Here is a 13,486-nt window from a genome sequence, read left to right on the forward strand (position 1 = left end):
GAATCCCTGCTCAGAGGTGCCAACCTATCATTACCACCTATCTCTACTTAGAGTTAGAAGATATTAGCTTTCCATCCTCAGGGGAGCCATTTGGAAATCCCCTTTGATGGATTGGCTTTCCTGATTTCCACTAGAATTTGAATTTTGTTTTGAGACTCAGCTAGTTAGACTTGTTAGAATATACACTTTTTGTATACTGCTAGAATCATAATAGATACTGTGAATGGGTTAACTTTTAAGTTAAGTGTGGGGGACAACTGGACTGACAGTCATGGTATAGGACTCATCTGGTTTTCCCTGTTTTTGAAAAAGTAACAGACAGGGGCAGGGGGTCACCTCTTATCAGTAAATGACAACAAGCCCACAGAGGTAACGGTCCAAGGTACCAGTCGACACAGGATCTCGACTGAGCAATAAGTCGCTAGATTCTGACAGAGCCTGCCAACCGACAGAAGGCAACCCTCAAGAATAGCAATTAATGAGCAAGTTGTTTAAACTAGAGGGCCTTGGTACCATCCCGGGATACTGATAAGAAATAACTAGTCACTTAAAAGGAATGTACTAATGATCCCACACCACAAAATAATGAGCACCAGATACAGTCCTAAACTGATCAATCCTCTATCTTAGACAATTAGATCAGATAACAGGGGTCTTAAGGACAATATGTATGTGGACTGAGGCACGTAAACCCAGCATGATTTCGACCGGGTGATCTAATGTCCGCACCATGATTGGATGAAAATTGGTATAAGAGTTCCGTTAACTTTGTGTACGGTGCCGTCCCGGGTCGTGGAGACAAGGATACGGGAGATGGAGCCGTCCCGGGTCGCGGAGACAAGGATACGGGAGATGGAGCCATCCCGGGTCGTGGAGACAAGGATACGGGAGATGGAGCCATCCCGGGCCGCGGAGACAAGGATACGGGAGATGGAGCCGTCCCGGGTCGCGGAGACAAGGATACGGGAGATAAGGCCATCCCGGGCTGCGGAGACAAGGATACGGGAGATGGAAGACTGAGAGCTAGAAACACTAAGACTGAGGATATCAGATGGAAGATTGAAAGCTGGAAGCAAGAAGACTGAAAGCATGAAGAATCAAGCTTGTGTGCTGGAAAGACACAGTGTTGAACTCTTGAACTCGAGATATCTATAGTGGTGTTATTCTGTTGTAAGATCTGTTGATTGTATCGGCCTTTGGTCTGACCCATCGGGATATTGGGGAATAACGAACGAATAATAATAAAACAGTCTGATATCTGGTTAGAGGAATTAGCGTTATTTCCTTACAGATTTGGCTGATTTTATTTTCTAACAGACTAAATGATTTATAAGCATCTGTATCAGTATTGATTACTCTATGTTCTCTATATTTACTTGTATTTGTTGTCTGGTGGGTGGCAGGCTCAGCCTGATCTTGTGTGATGTTTATCTCCCCCACCCCTTTGAGTGTCCTGGACGGAATGACTAGAATAGATAATCCGTCTACTCTTCTGTTCCATTTATCAAAGGTAGTGCCTATGTAATAGCATTCATTTATTTCTCATTCAGTAATCTCATTCTGCGAAGCTCTTTGAGTGGTGTTTTAACATGAAAGATATTATGTAAATGTATTGACTTATCCCAAAAGCTTTCTCTTGCTGGAAAGCTGTCTTGCTCAGTGAGGGAATAATTTTACTTGCAGTTTCTCAAAGAATTGTGGCTTAGACTTTTTGCCTCTTTCAGACATTTTTCTAATTTTTTTATCATGGGTTAAAATTAGTTTCTTCCCATCTCTTTATATATTCTCACAAGGCCTTTTTTGGAGGAGAAATTCTAACTGGGTCTAGATTTATTCTACTTTATTAATTCCAGGGGGTTCAGAATTTGGTTGAATTCAGTCTTAACTTTTGCAGTTTTTCTGTACTTTTGAAAATAACTTACAGAAAAACAGCTTCAAAATCAAGATTATATTTAGGAAATTTCCAAATTCTGTACTCTCCAAAAATGGTAAACAAATAAACCTGGGTGGAATTTGTCTGCCTTTTTGCTTGGGATTTTGTGCTAGTGGGAGGCAAGGGTTGTCAAGGTCTCAAACAGCTTGACTTGATTTTTTGAGGACTTCATTGTGGTGAAATCCATCAAAATGTCATTATTTCTGAGGAGCTCTTGTAGACATCTGCCATGTAGACAAATTATCAGCCACTCATACTGCCACTTTCTTCTAACTTCTTCCAACCCATGGCTCATGGACCAAAAGTGGCCCGTTGGGACCTCAAGAAGTTGCCCACCAAACAATAGCACTAGTTTAGGTAAGTCCGTGTTAAATCCATATTGTATTTCTAGTAACTACTGAGTAGCGATGTTAATGGTGTGGCCAGAAATCAAGAAATATTCAATCAAAGCAATGTGTTTGGTTGGTTGACCAAAGAGGTTGGCCACAACAACTTATATAGCGCCTTCCACACAGGGTAGCGTTTGAGAACGCTTAACAGTGACAGAGCCTGACTCCGAGCCGATGGGTGTTGGGTGGATTGGGGGATGGTGAACGGAAGCACGGGCAAAAATGAAGGTTTTCAGGCAGGACTTGAAAAATGGGAGTGAGGAGGCAAGGCAGAGGGATTGAGGGAGAGTGTATCACAGTTTTGGGACATAATGGCTGAATGTGCGACCTCCAATTGTGGAGTGGAGCATGCGAGGACCACCACTGTTCTAACACATACTTTCTAGTATCTGCACGTTACACTCTGTTGTTGTTGTGGTTTGTGACTTGCTGGAGATTAAGAATACATTATAGTATTGGATTTGTGGCACAGGTGACTCACATATCATAACACCTAGAGACATTGTAGCTTTGATGAAAGTATTAGTATTATCTGGCCAATGATCAGAGGCTGCTTTATCTTGACGTTTCATTACCCTGTGGTAGAAGAATGAGCTATAAGCAACAGTTAGACAAGCTAGGACTTTTCTGTCTAGAAAGGAGATGTCTCAGAGGAGACCTTAAAAAGATATACAAGATATTAAATGGGATTGAAAAAGTGAACCCAGTATAATGCTTTTGAGCCAACAAAAGGACACAGGTTTAGGGTTTCAAAGATGTCTTTTTTTACACAATTTCGGAATAGATACCAAGAAATATTTATTTACCATCTAGGCGTCCAGTTCAACCCCCAGCTGTTCTTTATCCCCCACATCTGGTCCCTGACCAGGATCGCCTTGCTCCACCTCCGCCACATTGCCCGCCTCCGACCGTATGTTACCCCAAATGCAGCCTAAACTCTCGTGCATGCATTTGTCACCTCCCGCCTGGATTATCAAACCCACTCCTCACCAGTCTCCCCAGCTCCACTATTCAAAAAATCCAGCTCATTCAGAACTCTGCCACTCGCATACTGACCCGGACCAAACTCCATACCCACGTCTCATCAGTTCTGGCCAGGCTCCACTGGCTCCCCATCACCGAATCGATCGACTTCAAGATCCTCACTCTCGTGTTCAACTCCCTTCACTCCATGGCACCTCCCTAACTCTCCGACCTCCTCACTCCCCAATCCATCACCAGGCACCTCCGCTCGACTGGCACTGGCCTCCTGCTCGTCCCTTGCACCCTCCGCTCCACTATTGGAGGTCACGCATTCAGCCACTACTCCTTGAAACTCTGGAACACTCTCTCTCACTACCTCTGCCTTGTCCCCTCTCTCCCCTTTTTCAAGTCCCGCCTGATAACCTTCCTTACTTACGGACAAGCATACATACGCTCCCCACCCCCACCCCACCAGATTCGAAGTCAGGCTCCTGTTATCAGCAGTTAAGCGCTCTGGGACTCTACACTGCATGGACAGAGCTATATAAGTGCAAGTTGTTGTTGTTGTTGTTATTGTAACAATGTCTAACCCCCACATTAAAACGCATTGAAGCAACTGGATCTAGGGTGAGGTTTGTGTATGGTTAGGTTTCGAGTGAGTTTCTAGTTCTTTTGCTTTGGAGAAGCCAAAGGCTTCACAGACGTCTGTTTTAAAGAAAACTCTTTCCATTTGGATGCTGCTGTAATATATCAGTAACTGTTACCGATTTCAGCCAGATGACGTGTTGTGCTGAATAGCTACTTGATGTCTTACATGACTTGACAGATTGTTTGTTCTCCTATCACACCTGCAGGGTTCTACAAGTCTAACACCAATAGAGTAATCATTGTTTAAAAAACGCATAGTATAGATTTGTAAATAGCTGGAGAAATGTGGAAAGGAAGTATCAAAGATTGGAGTCATCTATCTCTGGCAATGATATGGTTTGTTAAACACCTGCAGTGGTATGATTATTTTGCGGTTAGGTTGAATTTTAATGTAATTACTGCAGTGCCGATTCTGTTTTTGCAGCTCATTAATCACAATTCCAATGCTTTACTGCTCACTGGGCAATAGGGTTCACTGCCTAAAGGATCAACTAAATCAATTATCAAGGGACAAACCTGACCGCAATATCTCAGCCAACACATTTCTGCCAAATGCTCTGCACTGAGCATGTGTACTATAAAGTTTGAATAGCGAATACCGGGGATCTCACTTATATTATGAAATAGGAATGACCTGGATGTGCTAGAAGTGGACACACCCCAACATGATGATAATAATAATAACTTAACTCTTAACATGTATAAAGCCAGGTTGCAAATTAAGTTTCAGGTTTAGATTTCATGCTTTTTTTTGATTGTTGATTTAACAAATGGAAGCTTTCCTTTGGCTGTTTTATTTAGTTAAATGCTAGTGAAAGCCCATAACCCTCAAGTCAGAAGTCAAAGGTAAAACCTTGGCTTCACGGACGTCAGCATTGTTGAAGAGGGATCCAGCTCGATACATGTGGCTAATTCATATTGATTGCAATTTCTAAATTTGAGTTGTATATTAGACCTCAATATCTAATTTCAAGTGCTGATTATTTTTGTTATTTGTTTATAACGAGATTTCCAATTGTAAACAAATTATTAAAAAAGAATAGTGAGCTGCAAGTGATAGACCTCAAAGACTTAAAAGCAAACTATGGGGGTAGAGGACTGACTGTGTTTATGTGGTATTTTAGAGTATTCCAAATTTGGTAAATTCTTAACCATGGCCTTAATTTTGAAGCCAGTTTCCCAAAAAGTTTTTTAGGAAGTGCAGAAACTGATCCCGAAATTCAAATTGAATTTAAAAATTGTAAAACGCTGGATTTTCTGAGATGCTGCATAAAGTAAATCTAGACCCAGGTGCAATTTCTATCTGCTAGACATGAAACTGTTGTAATGTTTGCAGATATAAAGATTCATGCAATGAAAGGAATTACAATAACTGTTATTATATGGAAAATCAACAGTGGCACAAGACAAATCCCCAACTCTGCACACACAACAGACATAAAGAGACAGTGGATAAACACAAAGTACATTTTTCAGAAATAGTAAAAGTTTAGTACACAAAGGAGCACCCCACAAAATGCTGATAACTTCATTGCATGTCATTATAAACAAGTCTCTAAGAAAACTAATTGAAATCGAACAAACCGCAAAATACTGCAGATGCTGAAAATTTGAAGCAACAACAACAACAACAAATTACATTTGTATAGCACCTTTCATGTCAGGAGGACGTCCCAAGGCACTGGACAGTCAGTGTTTCGGACCCGAGCTGGAGTTCGGAATTGTGGAGGGTGGAGGCCAGCGGGGGAAGCAGGGAGATCAAAAGTAGGGTGATCAAAAGCACAGTTAAAGAGGAGGGTCTTGAGAATGTCTGCCAGGACAGCAGTAGTCCTGGACTCAATGATGGAGGCAGGGAGGAACAGTTGGGTGTCACCTGCATACATGTGGAAGTTGATCCCATGTCTGCGGATGATGTCACCAAGACGGAGCATATAGATGTTGAAGAGGAGGAGACCAAGGACGGAGCCCTGAGGAACACTGTGTGAGACAGTGCGGGGGCTAGAGGAGAAGCCGTTTGTGGAGATGAAGTGGAGGAGGTATGAGAGGTACGATCTGAACCATTCAAGGACAGAGCCATGAAGATTGAGGTGAGCGGAAAGGCAGTGATGAGGATAGAGTGATCAATAGTGTCGAAGGCAGCAGAGAGATCAAGGAGGACGAGGAGGCAGAGGGAGCCCTGGTTGCAGATGTACAGAATGTCATTTGTCACTTTGACCAGGGCTGTTTCTGTGCTGTGAGCGGCACGGAATACCAATTGGAGGGGTTCGAGAAGGGAGTGGCGGGAGAGGAAGGAGCGAAGTGAACGACTCTCATTCCAGGACCTTGGAGAGGAAAGGGAGGCTAGAAATGGGGCAATGGTTTGGGAGCAGGAATGGGTCCAGGGAGGGTTTTTTAAGGTTAGGAGTGATGGCAGCTGTTTTTAAAGTGGTGGGAATAGTACTGGTGGACAGGGAGAGGTTTATGAGAAACCTGGGGTCCAAGATTGTCCTTGGCCTTCAAGATTGTCTTGGAGTAGAACAACGATTTGGTGGAGCGAGAGTGGAGCAGTATGATTTGATAAGGTCCAGCCAGATCTGCTGATGGACGGTTAAGTTTGATTTAAGCCAGAATTGTTCTGAAGAAGGGTTGTGTACCTGAAACGTTGACTCTCTTTCCTTTCTGCACAGATGCTGCCTGACCTGTTGAGTGTTCCCAGCGACTTCTGTTTTTTTATGTAATTGAAATAGAAGATTGAGTACCATACCATACCATACCGTACAATACCATACCGTTGTTTGGACATGGTGCATGAGGAGTCAACAGATTCCTCCAGGGCACTTTCAACTTTCCCCTAGCTATTATAATACACTTCATTATAACCTAGGTTCACTTATAACGCAGATGCACTGTGGACCCTTAGCTGGCTTTCTACATGCTAAAAGATGATCAACCTCTGAGGACATCAAGTTGCTGTCACCATCACTTCCTACGTGCTGTAAGTCATACAAGAAGTGGCAACAGTGGTTATCTGTGACCAGGACATCAACCATATTTTATTCCTTGGATGTGCATCACCAGTTGTGTGATCACTAAATTATGAAAACACTTGCCAATTATCAGATCCCATTATAAGGCTGGTCGAGATTTTATGAATCCCAATTACTAGATTATAACAGGGCTCTTTTGTACTAAGGAATCTGTTGAGAAATAGTGGAAATTACACTCCAAATTTTGTTACAGTTAAACACTATGTTGTAATATAGCAGATCTTTCCAGCTCAGTTATATTTACTCTAAACATTCAACAAAACATTCAAAAACACTGGGAAAACTGTTAGATTGCTAAGCCATTTCCAGGCAGATAGTTAATGAGAGCTGATATTAGCTTTCAAGAGGGAATTAGATAAATATTTAAAAAGAAATCATTTGCAGGGGTAGGAGGAGGTGGTTGGGGGAACCAGAAAAATGGGACTGAATGGATTACTCTTTCAGAGTCAACATAGACATGATGGGTTGAATGGCCCTTCTACTGTGCTGTAAAGCTCTATGGTTCTATAATGATTTGTTTCAGGGAGGTTTTGATCCTTGAGACAGTTAATTTATTTATTACTTTGTGCTGCAATTGCTTTCATTTCCTCTCACTCCTACTCAGTTTTGCAAAATAGACAGATAGCAAGACAATCCACTCCGAGGATATCTCCAGCTATGCTGATCCAACAAGTCACACTTGAGATGTGAAATCAATTATATTTCCCATCACATGGTAACATGGTGAAGACGAGAAAACTAGACTCCGAAAGGAAAGCCGAATGTGTACATGACCCAGGAGATCAATGAACTGCCAGTATGACTAAAGTGATTTGCTGCCTACTTCTGAAGACCAATTTTCTTCTGAAGGTCAATTGTGGAATTTTAATCTCCAGACCCAACAAGGGAAATATAACACATATAACTCCAATCCCAACAAGGCCTACATTCCACAGCCAGACTTATTGTCAGATTGAGTGAGCAAACAGGTCACAAAGAGTAAACCAATGTTTTAGAAGGGGAACTGTTACTGTGCTTATTTTCTTTTACAGTTCGCAACTGCTGTCCATTGGGAAATATATTTAGAACATTAAGTTCAGGAATCTACTGCTTTATGGCATGTGTGAGGAGCCCAGGGTTTAATTTCCATCTCTCACAGTAATGTAATAACAATGCAAGAGAAGTCCTTTGGTCCATCTTGCCAACCCATGTATTTTCCCAATAGATTCCTTTAACACATTCATCTCATATTCAATTATTCAATTCTTTATTGAAACCACTTCTGGTTACTTGTAGCACCACCTTTGCTGGTCAATTGCTCTTCATGTCTATAATCCTTTTACTTAGTTATTACGTCCTCCACCTCCAATGTTGGCACAGATAAGGTGTATGAATATAGGAGGTTATGCTGGGATATTGGAGGTTATGTTATTCTGGTTAATTAATGTGATCAATGGTTGACCCATTAATCTCTGCTCTATTTTATTCCATTTGGTATAATTAGTGATATTTTTATATATCACCTTGGAACTTATTAGTGTTATGCAACTGGACGTATATAATTGAATTCTACATTTGCAGTGCATTAATGCATAATTGATTTATAAATTCAAATTGCACCAAATACACTCAATTTAATACTCTGCATTAAATAACACAGAGCTTACATCAACCACTTCACTTTTTTTTGGTCAGCCTGGTGTCTGACACCACACTTCACAGTATCCAAACAAGACTGAGACATGCATCTCACCTACACATTCCGTGTCTGGAATGAAAACTCTCTCCCTAGAGGGACGCACCCTGCTTACCTAATTCCAGAAAGTATTAGGCACAGACTGGCTGGAACCCCTAGAAGGGTCCAGAAGACCCCAGAGTGTGTGGTTTTGGGGGTGCTGCTGGAGTTTAACCAGCTAAGATTGCATAGTTTGCCATTGAGAGCACTGTCTGGCAAGCTTCCCACTGCTTGTCCAACAAGAACCACATCAGCAGTGCCCTAGAATAGAACGACCTGCCTGGCTCAGGAACCAGACTACTGAGTCCATCACATTAAGATCAGTTACCCGCCCTTGCCCCATATCCCTTACTCCCCTTATCTAACAATACAAATTGCATTCCCCTTCTGTCTGGGATGGTCTCACCATGGCCTGACTGATTCCAGGAGGATGTATGCAAGCAGGCAAGGCTCACTACTGACAGGGGAGCTAAAAGGAGAGTCAGACACTCACCTGGTCAGGAAGCAGAGTGCTTTGCTACTCAGACTCCTGGGCCAGTAGAGAGGGTAACAAAATACTCTGCACATGCACACTTTGATATATTTGATTACATTTGCACCAAGTTCCACTTTTAAAGCTGATGGTTTCACTTCTGGCCAGGAGCCCACTATTCTTAAAGAAGATCAGCCCGTCATCCAGGTAGAGAAGGAAGATCAGCCGGTGGCGTACGAATGTGACACACTGCTTGAAGGCGCTGATGTGGCATCAATAAAATACTCAGTGTACACTAATACTGGTATGTACGAAGGGTAGTTTGCGTTGAATGTATATTATCAATATTTTGCAATATATTCAAATACATTGCATGGTTTATAGTATAGTTTCTTTGTTTAGGATATCATTCAAAATACACAATATATACAAGGCCACAGGACAATAATGCTAGGAAAGCCTACTAGTGGCCTTAAAGAGGAGCCAATAGATTTTTTCCAAATCCCACTTTTCCTTTGCTTTCTTTAATCAACATCCATGGTTGCACACTCCACCTTACCAACCCAATCCAGAACCTTGACGTGTTGTTTGAGCCTCAACTATACTTTCTACACTGCATCCATGCCATGACCGTTCTGCCTTTTCCCCTCCCCTGCAATTTCGCCCAGCTCCGTCTCACACTGCAAGACGCCAAAACCCTCATACATGCTTGACTATGTCATAACACAGGCTTGACTATGCAAACTTCTTGCTTGTCGGCCTCCCCAACTCCTCCCTCCATAGGCTGCAGATCATCCAGAACTCTGCAGCCCGCATCCTCTCCTGCACCAAGCTCCATGACCCTATCACCCCTATCCTCGCCCGACTCCACTGGCTTCCCGTCACTCAGAGGATGCAGTTCAAGATCCTGGCGGGCACCATTGGTGGGTGGGCCTTCTGCTACTCTGCCCCCACCCTCTCGAACTCCATCCTGCATTCCCTCTACCTCGCCGCCTCCTTGCCTCCTTCAAGACCCATCTCAAGACCCTCCTCTTCAACCGTGTTTTTGATCACCCTGTTTCCCCCCTTACCCTCCACCTCCCAGCTCAGGTCCGAAACTCTGACTGTCCAGCACCTCCTGATGTGAAAGGTGCTATACAAATGTAAGAACATAAGAACATAAGAATTAGGAGCAGGAGTAGGCCATTCGGCCCCTCAAGCCTGCCTGGCCATTCGATAAGATCATGGCTGATCTTCAGACCTAACTCTAATTACCTGCCCTATCCCCATATCCCCTAATCCCTCTATTTTTTAAAAATCTATCAGTCTCAGCCTTGAAGATGATCAAGGACTGAGCATCTACAGCCTTCTGGAGTAGTGAATTCAGTGAAGAAATGTTTCCTCAACTCTGTTCTAAACGGCTGACCCTTAATTTTAAGACTGTGACCCCTGGTTATAGATTCTCCTACCAGGGGAAACAGTCCCTCAGTGTCTACTTTATCCAGCCCTTTAAGAATCTTATATGTTTCAATAAGATCTCCCTAATTCTTCTGTACTCTAGAGAATATAGCCCTAGTTTATTCAGCCTATCCTCATAGGTCAGTCCCCTCATCCCAGGAACTAACGTAGTGAATCTACGCTGCACCCCTTCTAGGGCAAGTTTGTCCTTTTTTAAATAAGGAGACCAAAACTGCACACAATACTCTAGGTGCGGTCTCACCAAGGCCCTATACAGTTGCAGCAAGACTTCCCTACTCTTGTACTCTAAACCTTTTGCAATGAATGCTAACATGCCATTCGCCTTCTTAGTTGCTTGCTGCACCTGCAAACTAACTTTTTGAGACTGGTGTACACGGACACCCAAATCCCTCTGAACACTAAGACTATCTAATCTCTCCCCTTCTAGAAAATAATCTGATTTTCTATTTTTCTACCTAGGTGAATAACTTCACACTTCCCCACATTAAATTCCATCTGCCACCTACTCAATAATAATCTCTCCAAAACAAAACAATAATAAATTGATCATTTTCAATCTACGACTGTTTGTGCAACATTGCTGTGCGCAATTGGCTGCCGCATTTGCCCACAAATATACAGTCAATTCACTTTACAGTATATTCTGTGAAGCGCTTTGAGACGTCTAGAAGATGTGAAAAGCGCTATATCAAATGCAAGTATATTATTATTATTATTCCTCGCCCACTCCCCTAGCTTATCTATATCCTGTTGCAATCTTTTGGCATCATCCTCAGAGCTTACTCTCCCACCTAGTTTAGTGTCATCTGCGAATTTAGAGACGTTACATTCAATGTCCTCGTTTAGATCATTGATGTAAATTGTAAATAGCTGAGGCCCAAGCACTGATCCTTGTGGCACTCCACTTAGTTGCCAATTCGAGAATGACCCGTTTATCCCTACTCTCTGTTTTCTACCCGTTAGCCACTCTTCAATCCATGCTAATATGTTCCCATTAATCCCATGGGCCTTAACCTTGTGCAATAGCCTTTTGTGTGGCACTTTGTCAAATATCTTTTTAAAATCTAAATATACTACATATACTGGTTCCCCCCTATCTAACCTGCTAGATACATCTTCAAAAAACTCAAAAAGATTAGTTAAGCAAGACTTCCCTTTTGTAAAGCCATGTTGACTCTGCCTAATCTTGTTATGGTCTTCCAGGAATCCCATAACGACATCCTTAATTAAGGACTCAAGAATTTTCCCTACCACTGAAGTCAGACTAACTGGTCTATAGTTCCCCATCTTTTCTCTCCCACCCTTCTTAACTAGTGGTGTTACGTTTGCAATCTTCCAATCAATGGAAACCGTTCCAGAATCCAGAGAATTTTGGAAGATCAAAGACAAGCCATCCACTATCTCAGTAGCCACCTCTTTTAAAACCCTAGAATGTAGCCCATCAGGTCCAGGAGATTTATCAGTTTTAAGACCTGACAATTTACCTAAAACCATTTCTTTACTAATATTAATTCCCCCAAGTTGCTCGCTAACATTGTCTTCTTGGTTCCCCTCTATTCTTGGTAGGTTTTCAGTGTCTTCTAAGGTGAAGACAGTAGCAAAGTACTTGTTTAATGACTCTGCCATGTCTTTGTCCCCTACTATAATTCCCCCGTCTCTGCCTGTAGCGGACCCACATTTACCTTTGACAGCCTCTTCCTCTTTATATATTTATAAAAACTCTTGCAGTCTGTCTTTATGTTCTTCGCTAGTTTGCCCTCATAATCCATTTTCTCCCTCTTAATCACTTTTTTGGTTCTCCTTTGTTGATCCCTAAAGTTCTCCCAATCCTCGAGTTTACTATTCATCTTAGCTGTTTTATAGGCTTCTTCCTTTAACTTTATACTTTCCCTAACTGCTCTAGTTAGCCACGGTTGGGCCACCTCCCGTGGCATTCTTATTCCTCAAAGGAATACGTGCTCGCTGGGAATTTTGCACTTTCTCCTTAAACGTCTGCCATTGCTGATCTACTGTCAAATCCTTAAATCTAATTTCCCAGTTTATTTTGGCTAAATCCTCTTTCATACCAGCAAAATTGGCTCTACTTAAATTTAAAACCTTTTTCTTTGGACTTAACTACTTCTCTCTCTAACTTAATGCTAAATTCCATCATATTATGATGGAATTCCATCATATTATTATGTAATTTTGTTTTTGTTGTTCTAATATTTCTTCACTGCCCACAGTATTTATTGGCCTAAAAGATAGGAAGACAGCTATGCTTCCAGGCATCTGACAATGCTGATCTGTATGTGGTTTTACTGTTTGAAACTCGCTCCCTCTGAGTTGCTCCCCCCTCGATCCCCTCTACAGTTGTTTCCCCCCACCCCCCTTATCCTAATGAAGTATCCAAACAACAACAACAAAATTACATTCATCATAGAGCCTTTCATTTCGGGAGGACTTCCCAAGGTGCTGAACAGTTAAGGGTTTGCACCTGAACTGGGAGTTGGAATCAAGAGATGTGGAGGGTAGGGCTTAGAACATCTGTGTGTAGTTCATAGAGGGCACATTCTGGCCTTTTACTACTTTGTGCCATGTTTGCCTACAGAAAAGCTGGCACCAAAGTAACTAATTGTGTGAAACTTTATGACATCTCAATATGATCAGGTGCTATAACAAAAGAAGGTGTTATTTATTATTATAAAATCGTACCACTGATATTTCCTAAATTGGCCCTAATGTAGATTAGATTTGGTTATAATGACCCATCTGAATATAAATGGTGTTCAAACGCCACAATGAGACCTGAATCAATTGAGAATTACGATACACATTTAGAAGGAATTGGTGCTTAGCTATGAGAGTGATAATTATTTTTTTACTTTGCATTTACCTTGTTCT

This window comes from Callorhinchus milii, unplaced genomic scaffold (assembly GCF_018977255.1).
Source record: "Callorhinchus milii isolate IMCB2004 unplaced genomic scaffold, IMCB_Cmil_1.0 Scaffold3, whole genome shotgun sequence".
Lineage (NCBI taxonomy): Eukaryota > Metazoa > Chordata > Chondrichthyes > Chimaeriformes > Callorhinchidae > Callorhinchus > Callorhinchus milii.